The sequence below is a fragment of the Aulostomus chinensis genome, chromosome 1 (assembly GCF_037954235.1).
Source record: "Aulostomus chinensis isolate RoL2024-O1b breed Wild chromosome 1, RoL_Achi_v1.0, whole genome shotgun sequence".
Taxonomy (NCBI): domain Eukaryota; kingdom Metazoa; phylum Chordata; class Actinopteri; order Syngnathiformes; family Aulostomidae; genus Aulostomus; species Aulostomus chinensis.
Window position 1 is genome coordinate 52,438,143 of NC_141320.1, and position 12,232 is coordinate 52,450,374.

General features: G+C 46.5%; 1 non-coding gene across 1 annotated transcript; it reads right to left on the reverse strand.

The window, feature by feature from the left end:
• Positions 1 to 9,571: 9,571 nt before the first annotated feature.
• trnae-cuc (transfer RNA glutamic acid (anticodon CUC)) lies at positions 9,572 to 9,643 on the reverse strand. The gene has a single exon. It is a non-coding gene; the product is annotated as a tRNA-Glu (tRNA).
• Between the last annotated feature and the right edge of the window lie 2,589 nt (positions 9,644 to 12,232).

A 12,232-nucleotide genomic window follows, 5' to 3' on the forward strand; every position in this document is an offset into this window, starting at 1 on the left:
TGTGACTGAAGAGCAGAATGATGGGGGCACCCTGGAGACTGGACCTGCTAGGGGTCAAACCAGAGGTCTACTGAGCCGTGTGACATCTGGTGTAGAAGATGCTCTGTTCATGTTCATCGTTTTTTCTTTGTGTGCTTTTCCTCAACTTTGTTTTCTTTGTTTGTTATATATGATGATACCTTGATCACCACAGCAGTTGATCCCAGCTTGATTAGCTGAGTGCTTTGCAGTCTAAAGCACTTTCGTGATACCTGTGGGGTCCCTTATCCTCCCTGACCACAGGGATTCAGCCTCACTGAAGGAGAGGGAACCTTCCAGGTTGCAGCTCCTAGACTCTGGAATGCTCTCCCACTGGACATGAGGACGCTGTGGACACCTTCAGAAAGAAGCTAAAGACCCATTTGTTTAGTAATATTATTGTTCATGATGGAATCGTCCCTCTGTACCTGCCCACACAGGTCAAGAGGTCAAATGATTCCCTGTTTAAAACAGCTCTTCATCACATGGATGTGCATCCCAACAGTCAGAGCTCACAGATGCTCCTATTCCCTCCAGTGGGAGGCACTACGAGTGACTGATGAGGGTCAGGGGGGTCAGGCTAGTCCAGATAGTGGGTCTGTATGAGGTTGTTAGGGAGGGATAAGGTAGTGGCAGAGTTCAGGTTGTAGTTGTGCTCCAACAGTTGAGACAGGGCAGGACAAAAAATGACATCCTGATGGCGTTAGGAGTGATTCTTACAAGAACCAATCAATAAAAGTGGGTGGTGACCTGCTCATGTGACGCTTGTGTTGATGATTACTGGGTCTCCTCCATGCTCGTTTATCATAAATGAATCCCTCTAAGTAAAACACCTGATGTCTCCTGAGTTGTTTCACAAAATGTTTGTGTGTGTGTGTGTGTGTGTGTGTGTGTGTGTGTGTGTGTGTGTGTGTGGGCAATAACTACAAGTTATCTATGTATAGATCAAACAATTATTCATCAGTTGGATACATTGACAGTGGAAGTTCAGGTTTCCTGTAATTCAGTTTGCAGACAACACAGAAAACTGCCCCTGACCCCTCCCCTCATTCTGGAGGCTTTAACATGAAAATGAAAATGCTGACAGACACAAATGCAAATCAGGGTATTTGACCAGAGGTGACATATCTTTTCATACTTTTCTTGTTATATTTGTTATATATGTTCTGTATGGTTATATTTGTTATGGTTGTTATGGAGTTGATGGTTATTATCACTGTTTCTTGTGTCTTTGTCTTTGTTGTCCTCCCCTTCGTCCGTCCTGGATTTTTGACCTTGGTTGCAGGAAGCGTTTGACTTCAACTCCTTTTTCTGTGTTGCTGAACGTAGAGCCTTGCTTCATTGTGCTCGCTAAAGTGTGATCCTCCCTGCTAATTCCTTATTTCATTGACTAATTACCCACCAAAAATTAATACCTACTTGCTTTATTTGGCTGAAGTTTAAAAGACCATCATTCTTGTAGCAACAGTCTTTCTGCCTTGTAAACACGCTAAGCTAACGATGGCTTCTCCCTCTTGTTCTCCTCTCTCCTGCTCAGAGTGCCACATGTTTTGTTCCTCCTCTGCCTCCTTTAGTGATACTGATAAGTGTGTTAAATGTAGTTTTTTGTTGTGTTGGAGGTGAGGCTTAGCGAGGTTGAATTGGACCTGCAGCGGCTCTGCACCAAAAGCTGCGAGAGCTAGCCAACCCTCACTAGCTGGTGCAGACCAACTTAGCTTAGCTCCTAGCTTAGGCCCAACTAGCGCTCCCCCAGAAGCTCCCAAGCATCTGGGAGAGCGCCAAGAAAAGTTGGGCCTAAACTAGGATGTGCTTGCTCATGAAGAATTGTTGGGTGTAAATTCATTTAAGGAGTGTGGAACTGGACCTGTTCTACTTGTAAAGTGTAACTTTTGTTACTTGGTGCTTTACAGGGTGATGACTTGACTTCATTGCAGCTTTGACCTGAGCAGGTGTTCATTCACATCTCAGTAACAGGGGACACTTTATCACACCAGTGGACAAACATCAGCATTCATCACCCAGCAGCTCCTCTGATCAACAGAACAAGTTAAAGTATTCTGGAGAATGAGGGCATCGATCCCTCTACCTCTCATATGCTAAGCGAGCGCTCTACCATTTGAGCTAATTCCCTGCTAATGAGCAGCAGATGATGCAGGTTGACCTTCATGCAGGGTTGAATGAGCGTCACCAGTTGAAGCTTCTCTGGTTGACCAATGTAATGGAGACCCAGGGTTCCATGACATGAATGATTAATTGAAGGTAGCATTTGTCTTGGTATTAACAGTTTATGTAAATTAGAGGCACACACACATGTTAATGGTCAGGTTTATTGAATCAGCAAACATGTGAAACATTTTCTATGCCATGTGTTCCAGGGAGGGACCTGGGAAGCACAGGGGGACCGGCCATCCTGCCTGTGGAAAATGAAGACCCCAGTGTCAGTCAGTGGGAATCACTGTGCAAGGCCTGGTATTTAGTGTTGATCTAGTTTGTCTCATGTAAATGTGGCAGTTTCAGTCGTCACGGTCAGTCCTCACCTCTTCCTGGTGGTTTCCTTAAAGGGGGTGGAGCCAAAAGGGGAGAGTGGCCCAAGGAAGCTCCTTAGGAGCTGTAGGTGCAAACCTTTGGTCCCAGATTGGGGGGGGGGGGGTACTGATTGTAGAGCCTGGTTGTGGTTTGTTTTATTTGTTCTTTCAGCAGAGGATGGTTTCAATCCATTGACCTCTGGGTTCTGGGCCCAGCTCTCTTCTGCTGAGCCACTCTGCTGGAGCAGGAAAAGAAGAAGGGATCTGAATTTCAAATGTTTTACATTGATAGGCTCCAGCCCACCCCCACCCCCCTCGATAAGTGGAAGAAAATGGATGTTTCCCAGTTTGGTCATGTCATTCCCTTTTTTTAACCTGTCCTGTTCAGGAAATGGAAATGGAAATTTAGCTGCTATGTTGAATCAGAAAAACCTTTTGAAGTCTACTTTTGCTTCAGTCAGAAAGTGGACTGTTGTTAACTCTCACAATGGTTGGTGATTGTGGAGGAAGAAAAAATCCTTATGAACCTCTTTTTAACAGACACACATTTCTAAAGATGCAGGTTCATTTTATTTTTCTTCTTTTAGCAGAGGATGGTTTTGATCCATCAACCTCTGGGTTCTGGGCCCAGCACACTTCCTCTGCGCCACTCTGCTCTACCATTGACTGAACAGGCCTTGTTTTAGGACAGCATTCTCTGTCTTTGTCTCTGCCCTGCTCTCCTGCTCTCTTTCCCCCCCACCCGGTCAAAGCAGAAGGCCGTCCCCACTGATCCTGGATCTGCTCCACGTTCCTGCCTGTTAAAAGGAAGGTGTTCATCACCACTGTTGCAGGATGTGCTGCTGGTGGAGAATTGTTGGTGTAGATTCATTGAAGCAGTTTGGTGCTGGACCTGCTGTACTAGTAAAGAGTCATGAGAGAACTTTGTTGTGACTTAACACACACACACACACACACACACACACACACACACACACACACACACACAATCCTAAACAGGATAAGTGGAAGAAAATGGATGGATGGATGTTTCCCAGTGTGGCTCTGCAGCAGGAGGTCTTGTAGAAACAGGGACTGACCTGACACCAGCTCCCTCTGGAACAATGGTTCATTCATTCATCGGTGCCAGGAGGCCTAAAAACACAAAACACCAATTCAATCCAGGACCTTGGAGCCTAAACTGAAACTCCATCACACGGTGGCTCTGCTGGGGCTCCCACAGGTGAGTGAGGCTGAGCTCCAGTCTGCTCTGAGGAGGCAGCAGACATCTGCACCACTCAGAGGTTTGGTTGGTGGCTTTGACAAAATCCCAACAAACTAAAATCCTGTTGAATCAAGAAGTTCTAGTTGAACTCTCATCCACGTCACATGACCAAGAAAACCTCCTCTTTCATTCAGACCAGAACAGACAAACATAGAAACATTGACACGACAGGTGGGCACCGTCAACTTAAAGCACGTTAAAATGGCAAAATATGAGGCCATGCATGCATTTATTATGCAAAATATTTAATACTTTATTGATAATAAGGATTCCAAGAAACTTTCTAAAACCAGGCCGACCTGTGCCGTGTGCTAGCCTATGGAAACAAACAGACCCAGAATCAGATATAGAGGTTCAGGTTCTGGATGGTTCTGGTTGGTTCCTGCAGTAATTGAAGCAGTTAAAGGCATGTATATCCAAGTGTGTGTGTATGTGTGTGTGTGTGTGTGTGTGTGTCAAAAACTGACCCACTTCTTTTGCCAACATGAGCCCACAGTGGTGGTGTCTCTAAAGAGGTGGAGCTCTGTCCTTCACCTGCTAGGTTCCAGCAGGCAGCTCAGGTCTAGTTTTCTTCACTGAGCCTCCATGATGAGTTTCCTCTGAGAAGTTCTTGTCCAAGGTCCCAGCTGGTAAAACCATTGTCACCAGTGATACTGGGACCCTGCAGTCCAGTGGTCTTATCAGGACCACACTGGACCTGCCGTCTTTGTTTGTTGTGTTGTTGTGCAATGTGAGAGAACGTGACAGACCATTTTATACCAAAGAAAGGCTGTGTGTGTGTGTGTGTGTGTGCGTGTGTGTGTAACCATGTTAAACTCTTTTAAATAAATGTTTCAGCCTGCTATTATTTGGATGCTGTATGATTCCTGCAACCCCAGACTAACTCAGGTGTTCGTACTGCAACCTAAAGTATGGTGATGAGGAGAATGATGAACAATCCACAAGGTGATCAGAAAATAAGAAATGGATTCAGGAACAACAAACCCATCTCTGAACATGTGATTGAAACATGTGAGTGGGACTGGCAGAACCTGGCTTTACCTCAAAGTGTCTCATCCAGAGATCTGTGACAGGCGTCTGCTGTGGAGGGTCAATCTGTCCGTCCACATTCAGATCATCGATGCAGCCACTCTGCTAGGATCAAACTACTCAGGATGAAACAGACCAATGTGGACATCAAGTAGCAACTCAGCAGCTGATCAACAGAGTCCTCAGCACCAGTAGAGCCTGGTCCTGGTCCCTGGGGGGCTCCAACCACCAGCCTCTCTGTTAACAGCCGAGCGCCACAGAGACTCTGAGTCTCCTGCTGTTCATGAAGAGTTTTCAGGCTAAATTCAGTGTGTGAGGTCCACACTGCACATTTGAGGGACCATGAAGGACAGAGGAGAGTCTGACTGTCATGGTGAAAGCCTTCAGCACTAGAGCTGAAACAGCCCCACCATCTTAACCCCCCCAGACCAAACATTATCGTCCAGCCTCCAACCAGAGGTCCATCAGTTATCATGGAGCCACAGGTGGAGTCTGGATTCTTTTCTAGAATGAGACGGCAGTGACAGTCCTGCAGAGTGACATCACTGACATGACTGGATGACTTCAGTCACATGACTGGATGACTTCAGTCACGTGACTTCAGTGCCAAACAGTGCACACTGGTGCCTACCAGTCAAAACCACCTCAGACTGTATCATTCTATATGCTTGGCTGTAGTGTGTTTGTGTGTGTGTGTGTGTTTTTAAAAAGGCAAAAAAGTCTTTTTTTCAGCAACAGAACTTTAATACAAACACAAAATGAAAAGCAGAACAAGCCAGAACCCAAAATATGGATTTACAGAGGAAGCGTGCTGGGCCCAGAACCCAGAGGTGGATGGATCAAAACCATCCTCTGCTAAAAGAAGGGAACAAAATAAACCTGGTTGTTTTGAAATGTGAATCTGTTGAAGAGGGTGGAAATGGTGAGGGAGTCAGTTGTTCCTTTTGTTTTATGACAGAGACCTCATTGTGAACTAAATCATTTTAATTCTTTACTTGAAGATTCACGCTTTTTCGCTCAAAATGTTTGACAACTTCCTCCATGCTGGTGCCCCATCACACACAACAGGTGCACTTCTCCTCTTTTCTCCTCTGACCCTCAAACATTCACAGTCTTCCAGTGAACGTCCAATTGTCCTCTGAAAGAAGAGATGAATCTTTCCCTGCTGAGACTCCTGATCTCTGACTGTCACTAGCATGTGCTAGCAGAATACAGCACTCCTTCTTCATGATCTGTCTTTGTCTCTGACCAGCTCTCCTGCTCTCTTTCCTCCTACCAGTCAAAGCAGACATCCGCACCTACTGATCTTGGATCTGCTGCCCGTTCCTGCCTGGTAAAAGAAGGAACCAGCACCTGGTTCTCCAGGCTGAATGAACTCCAGGACGTTGGCCAGCCGTGTCAGTTGAAACCTTATTTGTCCAAATAGAGAAAAAATAAGTCTGATTGTTGATGAAAGATGTCCTCATGGCTTTGAAACTGTGGTTGGGGAGCAGCCAACATGAGCACATTCATGGAAGAATAGCAGTAAAAACAGGAAGTGTCAGTTAGCAAGTACTCACCAGTCTGTCACTATCATACTTGATTCTAGTGGAACAAAATGGCTGCTGCTGACTGTGCTGCCTGGTGGAGGATCACTCTTCACCATCCTCTCAGGCCTTGATGGAACCAAAAAGGCCAGTTCCTGGAGAAGATCTTCTAGGGGTCCAGGTTAAAGCGGTGCCCCAGCTGGCACCAGGCGCTGACCCAGGTCCTGCATGGGAGATACTGTCAGTTCTGTTCTGCACTGCTCACAACCACAGGCTGGTGTTGAGGTCTGCAGCAACCAGGGCCCCAGTCACCAAGAGTATAAAGGCTGGTCATTGTGGCAGTGGGAGGAGTCAAAATGAAGACAGACCAATGTGAGCAGGACGTTCCTGGAGAAGTCAGAAGAACTTGACCATGTTTCCGACAGTACCCAGGAGGCCTGGTAGTTGTTGAAGGAAGCACCAAAAGCAAAGAGCAGACAGCAGGATATCAAAAGAAAAGATCCAGACATAATCCTCCTCTGAGTCCACAGACCTGAGCACCGCTGCTCTGACTACCAGGTTACCTCCTGGTTATCAGTGTGAAGTCAATAAAATAATTAATAATAATAATAAAAGAAATAAATAATACTAAATCAAGGCCTGTTTAATAGATGGTAGAGCAGAGAGGAGCAGAGAGGAGCAGAGGAAGAGAGCTGGGACCAGAACCCAGAGGTTGATGGATCAAAACCATCCTCTGCTAAAAGAAAGGAGCCAAATAAACCTGGTTGTTTTGAAATGTGGATCTGATAAAAAGAGGTGGAAGTCAGAATTCAAATCATTGAGAGAGTTAATAACATTCTACTTTTCCACTGAAGCAAAAGAAGTCTTCAGAAGGTTTTAGTGATTCAACATTGCAGCTAAGTTTCCATTTCTATACTGATTGTCTGCAATGGTACATGGGGGTGGAGCCTATCACAGCTGACAATGGGTGAGGAGGGGGTTCACCCTTGATGGGTCGCCAGTCCATCCCAGGACCAGCACACACAGACAGACAACCATTCACACTCAGTCATTTAGAGTGTCCAGGTAACCACTACCCTCTTGATGTCTTTGGACTGTGGGAGGAAGCTGGAGAACCAGAGAGAACCCACACAGAGACAGGGAGAACCTGCAGGAGGGGTGGAGGTCGATGAGTCCTGGAGACGTTCAATAATGTCCACAAATTTGGCACCAGGAAGACAGCAGGTGATGGCACCTGGGAGTTCAACAGACCTGATGATTGAACCACCAATCACAAGGATTTCAGCCTCCATTGTAAACAGAGAGTTTAGATGAGAGAGAACCTGCTGTCAGCCTCACCAGTCAGGGCAGTGGCAGAGGCAGCAGAGTTGAATGAAGCAGGACCACCTGGCAGGTCTCAGCTGGAGGTGATGACATCACTGGCCTCAGTCCTCACCAGTGCTCTGCCTAGCAACAGGGACGATGGAGAGAAACCAGTAGAAGCACTCTGAGAGTTGGAGACAGCAGGAGAGAGACCACGACAGAGTCACCCATGGGAAACTGTTGGATCCACTCAGGACTGGCTGGACAGACACAGATCAAAGTCAGAATTGAGTCCAGAGAGGTGGAGGCACCTGGAGCCACTGGATCAGTTTGATCTTTGAGCAGCACAAAGTAGTTTGACACATGAAGGTCGTCTGGAGAGAAGAGAGGAAGAGAAATCCATCTCCCTTCTCCTCAACGGATGAACACAGGAGAGGACGGACATCAGATGGACAGAGAGCAACACTGCTGGACTCTCAGAGCTGTTAAGGCGTCCAGGTGCAGCCAGGAGACAAACAGGGACGCTGCTTGAGGACATCATCCAGGAGGCTCTCCATGGTGTGGAGCTGGGGTCTCAGACTGGAAGCTCTGGCTGCTGAGTTGTCCAACCAGCCGTCACATCACCTCCTGAGCTCTCAGCCTCCTCTTGACCAGGTTCTGGATGCTGACTCAGCAGGAGACAGGAAAGGAATCAATGTTGAAGGAATTCCAAAGCGTCCATCAACCTGCAGGACAAACTCCTTCACTGTGTGGGAGGTTCAGAGTCCCTGGTTTGATTGCAGCTTTGACCTGAGCAGGTGTTCATCCTCATCTCAGTAACAGGGGACACTTTATCACAGTAGTGGACAAACATCAGCATTCATCACCCAGCAGCTCCTCTGATCAACAGAACAAGCTGAAGTATTCTGAGAAGGAGGGCATGGATCCCTCTCCCTCTCACATGCTAAGCTAGCACTCCACCATTGGAGCTAAGTCCCTGCTAATGAGCAGCAGATGATGGAGGATGACCTTCATGCAGGGTTGGATGACCTTCACCAGTTGGAGCTTCTCTGGTTGACCAACATGTGGAATCTCTGTCAATACTCTAGTGGTGTTTAAGTGGTGACAATATGGGTTAGTGACTGGGAGTGTGTGTGTGTGTGTGTGTGTGTGTGTGTGTGTGTGTGTGTGCGTGTCTGTGTCTGTGTGTGTCTGTGTCTGTGTCTGTGTGTCTGTGTGTTTATATGCAAATCTTTCCATGGAACAACGGTTTTTATTTGAAGCAAGAGCCTCCAGATCAAAGAGAGAATTGATGATGATGTCATCAGGGGGCTTTGATAGTGTATTTATTTGTACCTAGAATTCTGTCTTTGATCTCAGGAGGACATGAAAGAAACTCAACTTTAAAAAGTATATGAGAGCATTCAGCTTGGTTAGAAAACATTTTGACTGTTCAACAGTAGAGTTTGTTAGAAACAGTTTACAACACTCAGAATTAAACTGAAGACAAAAACCTTCCACACTTAAATCCTGTCTCTAACTTCAAACTGGGGATGAACATTTTTATAATCAATCTGTCTCTATGTGTTGGCCCTGCCATGGACTGGTGACCTGTCCAGGATAAACCCCGCCCCTCACCTGAGGGCTGCTGGGATAGGCTCCACCCCCCACGAACCATTGCAGATCATCAATAACCAAAGCTACTAAGGAGGATTACAGTTTGTCCTTGCAGGAGTCAGTGACTTAATAGAGTCTAACAAAGGGTTGAACCTGAATGAGACAGTCACCCTTCAACATGGGGCCATGGCAGAGTGAACCAAGAACACTACAATGGGGGTGAGAGTGGAGCCATGATGGATTCACAGTTCATCACCTCCACCATCACGTGGACCACCTGATCACCTCTCCCTCAACCTCTAAATAACTCATTCCCTGACCGGGAATCGAACCCGGGCCGCGGCGGTGAGAGCGCCGAATCCTAGCCACTAGACCATCAGGGACCACACTGAGCTCTCCAACAACAGAGACTATACACAATGACTCAAGAACACAGGACTCTGTGGTCTCAGCTTGAGATGCAGAGGGTCCACCAAGACCACCAGACACCTCAGCCCCCGAAAGACAGTCCACCCCCAGGATCCTGTCCCCCCTCTGCTCCAACTCAGCCCTCCATTCATAACTGACTTTCGCTACGTCCGAACTGCCAAGTACCAACCTACGTCCTCCTGCTACGACCTAAACATGGCGGCACCACTCAGACACCCGAGAAGATTGGTGGTGAAGCACGACCTCTGCTGGCAGAGCACAGATACTGCAGTTAGGTCGACAGCACCAACGAAAGCCCCACCTGCTGGCCTGACTGTGGTACTGCACTCCACTCTGAACAAACCCTTCACTCATTCTCGATTATTAAGCACATTAACGCACCTGTAAAGGTGTGTTCACATTATATACATATTATATATTTATGTTTGGCCGTTTTTGATGAACTTGGGTGGGACTCTGGTGCAGGGATGAGGTCATGGAGCTGATCTGGGAGCAGTCCTGATGTTAAATGCTGTGATGAAGGACAGTGTGGAGGAAAAATGAGTCAAATTTAAATTGTCAACAGTTCAACGTTGTTGGCAGGACTCCAACCTGAGCAGGGAGACCCCAATGGATTTCTAGTCCATCGCCTTCACCACTCGGCCACAACGACCACATTCACACACTTTTGTAGGAGACTGAAATTCAAAAATTCATCTTAATGTCAGCACAGTCAAATATTTTTTTGTCCTCTCTCAAAGACAAACTATTTGTGTGTGTGTGTTTTTAAAAAGGAAAAAAAGTATTTTTTTTCAGCAACAGAACTTTAATACAAACACAAAATGAAAAGCAGAACAAGCCAGAACCCAAAATATGGATTTACAGAGGAAGCGTGCTGGGCCCAGAACCCAGAGTTGGATGGATCAAAACCATCCTCTGCTAAAAGAAGGGAACAAAATAAACCTGGTTGTTTTGAAATGTGAATCTGTTGAAGAGGGTGGAAATGGTGAGGGAGTCAGTTGTTCCTTTTGTTTTATGACAGAGACCTCATTGTGAACTAAATCATTTTAATTCTTTACTTGAAGATTCACGCTTTTTCACTCAAAATGTTTGACAACTTCCTCCATGCTGGTGCCCCATCACACACAACAGGTGCACTTGTCCTCTTTTCACCTCTGACCCTCAAACATTCACTGTCTTCCAGTGAACGTCCAATTGTCCTCTGAAATAAGAGATGAATCTTTCCCTGCTGAGACTCCTGATCTCTGACTGTCACTAGCATGTGCTAGCAGAATACAGCACTCCTTCTTCATTGTCTGTCTTTGTCTCTGACCAGCTCTCCTGCTCTCTTTCCTCCTACCAGTCAAGCAGACATCCGCACCTACTGATCTTGGATCTGCTGCCCGTTCCTGCCTGGTAAAAGAAGGAACCAGCACCTGGTTCTCCAGGCTGAATGAACTCCAGGACGTTGGCCAGCTGTGTCAGTTGAAACCTTATTTGTCCAAATAGAGAAAATATAAGTCTGATTGTTGATGAAAGATGTCATCATGGCTTTGAAACTGTGGTTGGGGACCAGCCAACATGAGCACATTCATGGAAGAATAGCAGTAAAAACAGGAAGTGTCAGTTAGCAAGTACTCACCAGTCTGTCACTATCATACTTGATTCTAGTGGAACAAAATGGCTGCTGCTGACTGTGCTGCCTGGTGGAGGATCACTCTTCACCATCCTCTCAGGCCTTGATGGAACCAAAAAGGCCAGTTCCTGGAGAAGATCTTCTAGGGGTCCAGGTTAAAGCGGTGCCCCAGCTGGCACCAGGCGCTGACCCAGGTCCTGCATGGGAGATACTGTCAGTTCTGTTCTGCACTGCTCACAACCACAGGCTGGTGTTGAGGCCTGCAGCAACCAGGGCCCCAGTCACCAAGAGTATAAAGGCTGGTCATTGTGGCAGTGGGAGGAGTCAAAATGAAGACAGACCAATGTGAGCAGGACGTTACTGGAGAAGTCAGAAGAACTTGACCATGTTTCCTACAGTACCCAGGAGGCCTGGTAGTTGTTGGGAAGGAAGCTCCAAAAGCAAAGAGCAGACAGCAGGATATCAAAAGAAAAGATCCAGACACTAAAACTACAAGTAGAAACAAGAAGAAATACTCAAAGCTTTGGAAAGATACTACAAGGTTGGATATACATTATTATATACACTACTATTCTCACTGACTCCTAAAGAGGGACAGGAAACATTAGAATGTGGATCAGATCAGCTGATTTCAGTGTTGAGTCCATCCCTCCATCCACTTTCTGTTCTTATCCTTTAAGGGTCATGGGGGGGGGGGGGCGATCCCAGGTGACATTGTTCAAGAGGCAGGGTTCACCCTGGACAGGTCACCAGTCCATCAGGAGAAATGAGGTGGTCGGTATCATGCAACCTAAACTAAAACATTAGTCAGATCAAATTAAGATTAAAGCAAGAGTCTCCAGATCAAAGTCAGAATTCCTGACGATGTCATCAGGGCTTTGACAGTAGCTAGAATTCTGTCTTTGATCTCAGGAGGACATGAAAGAAA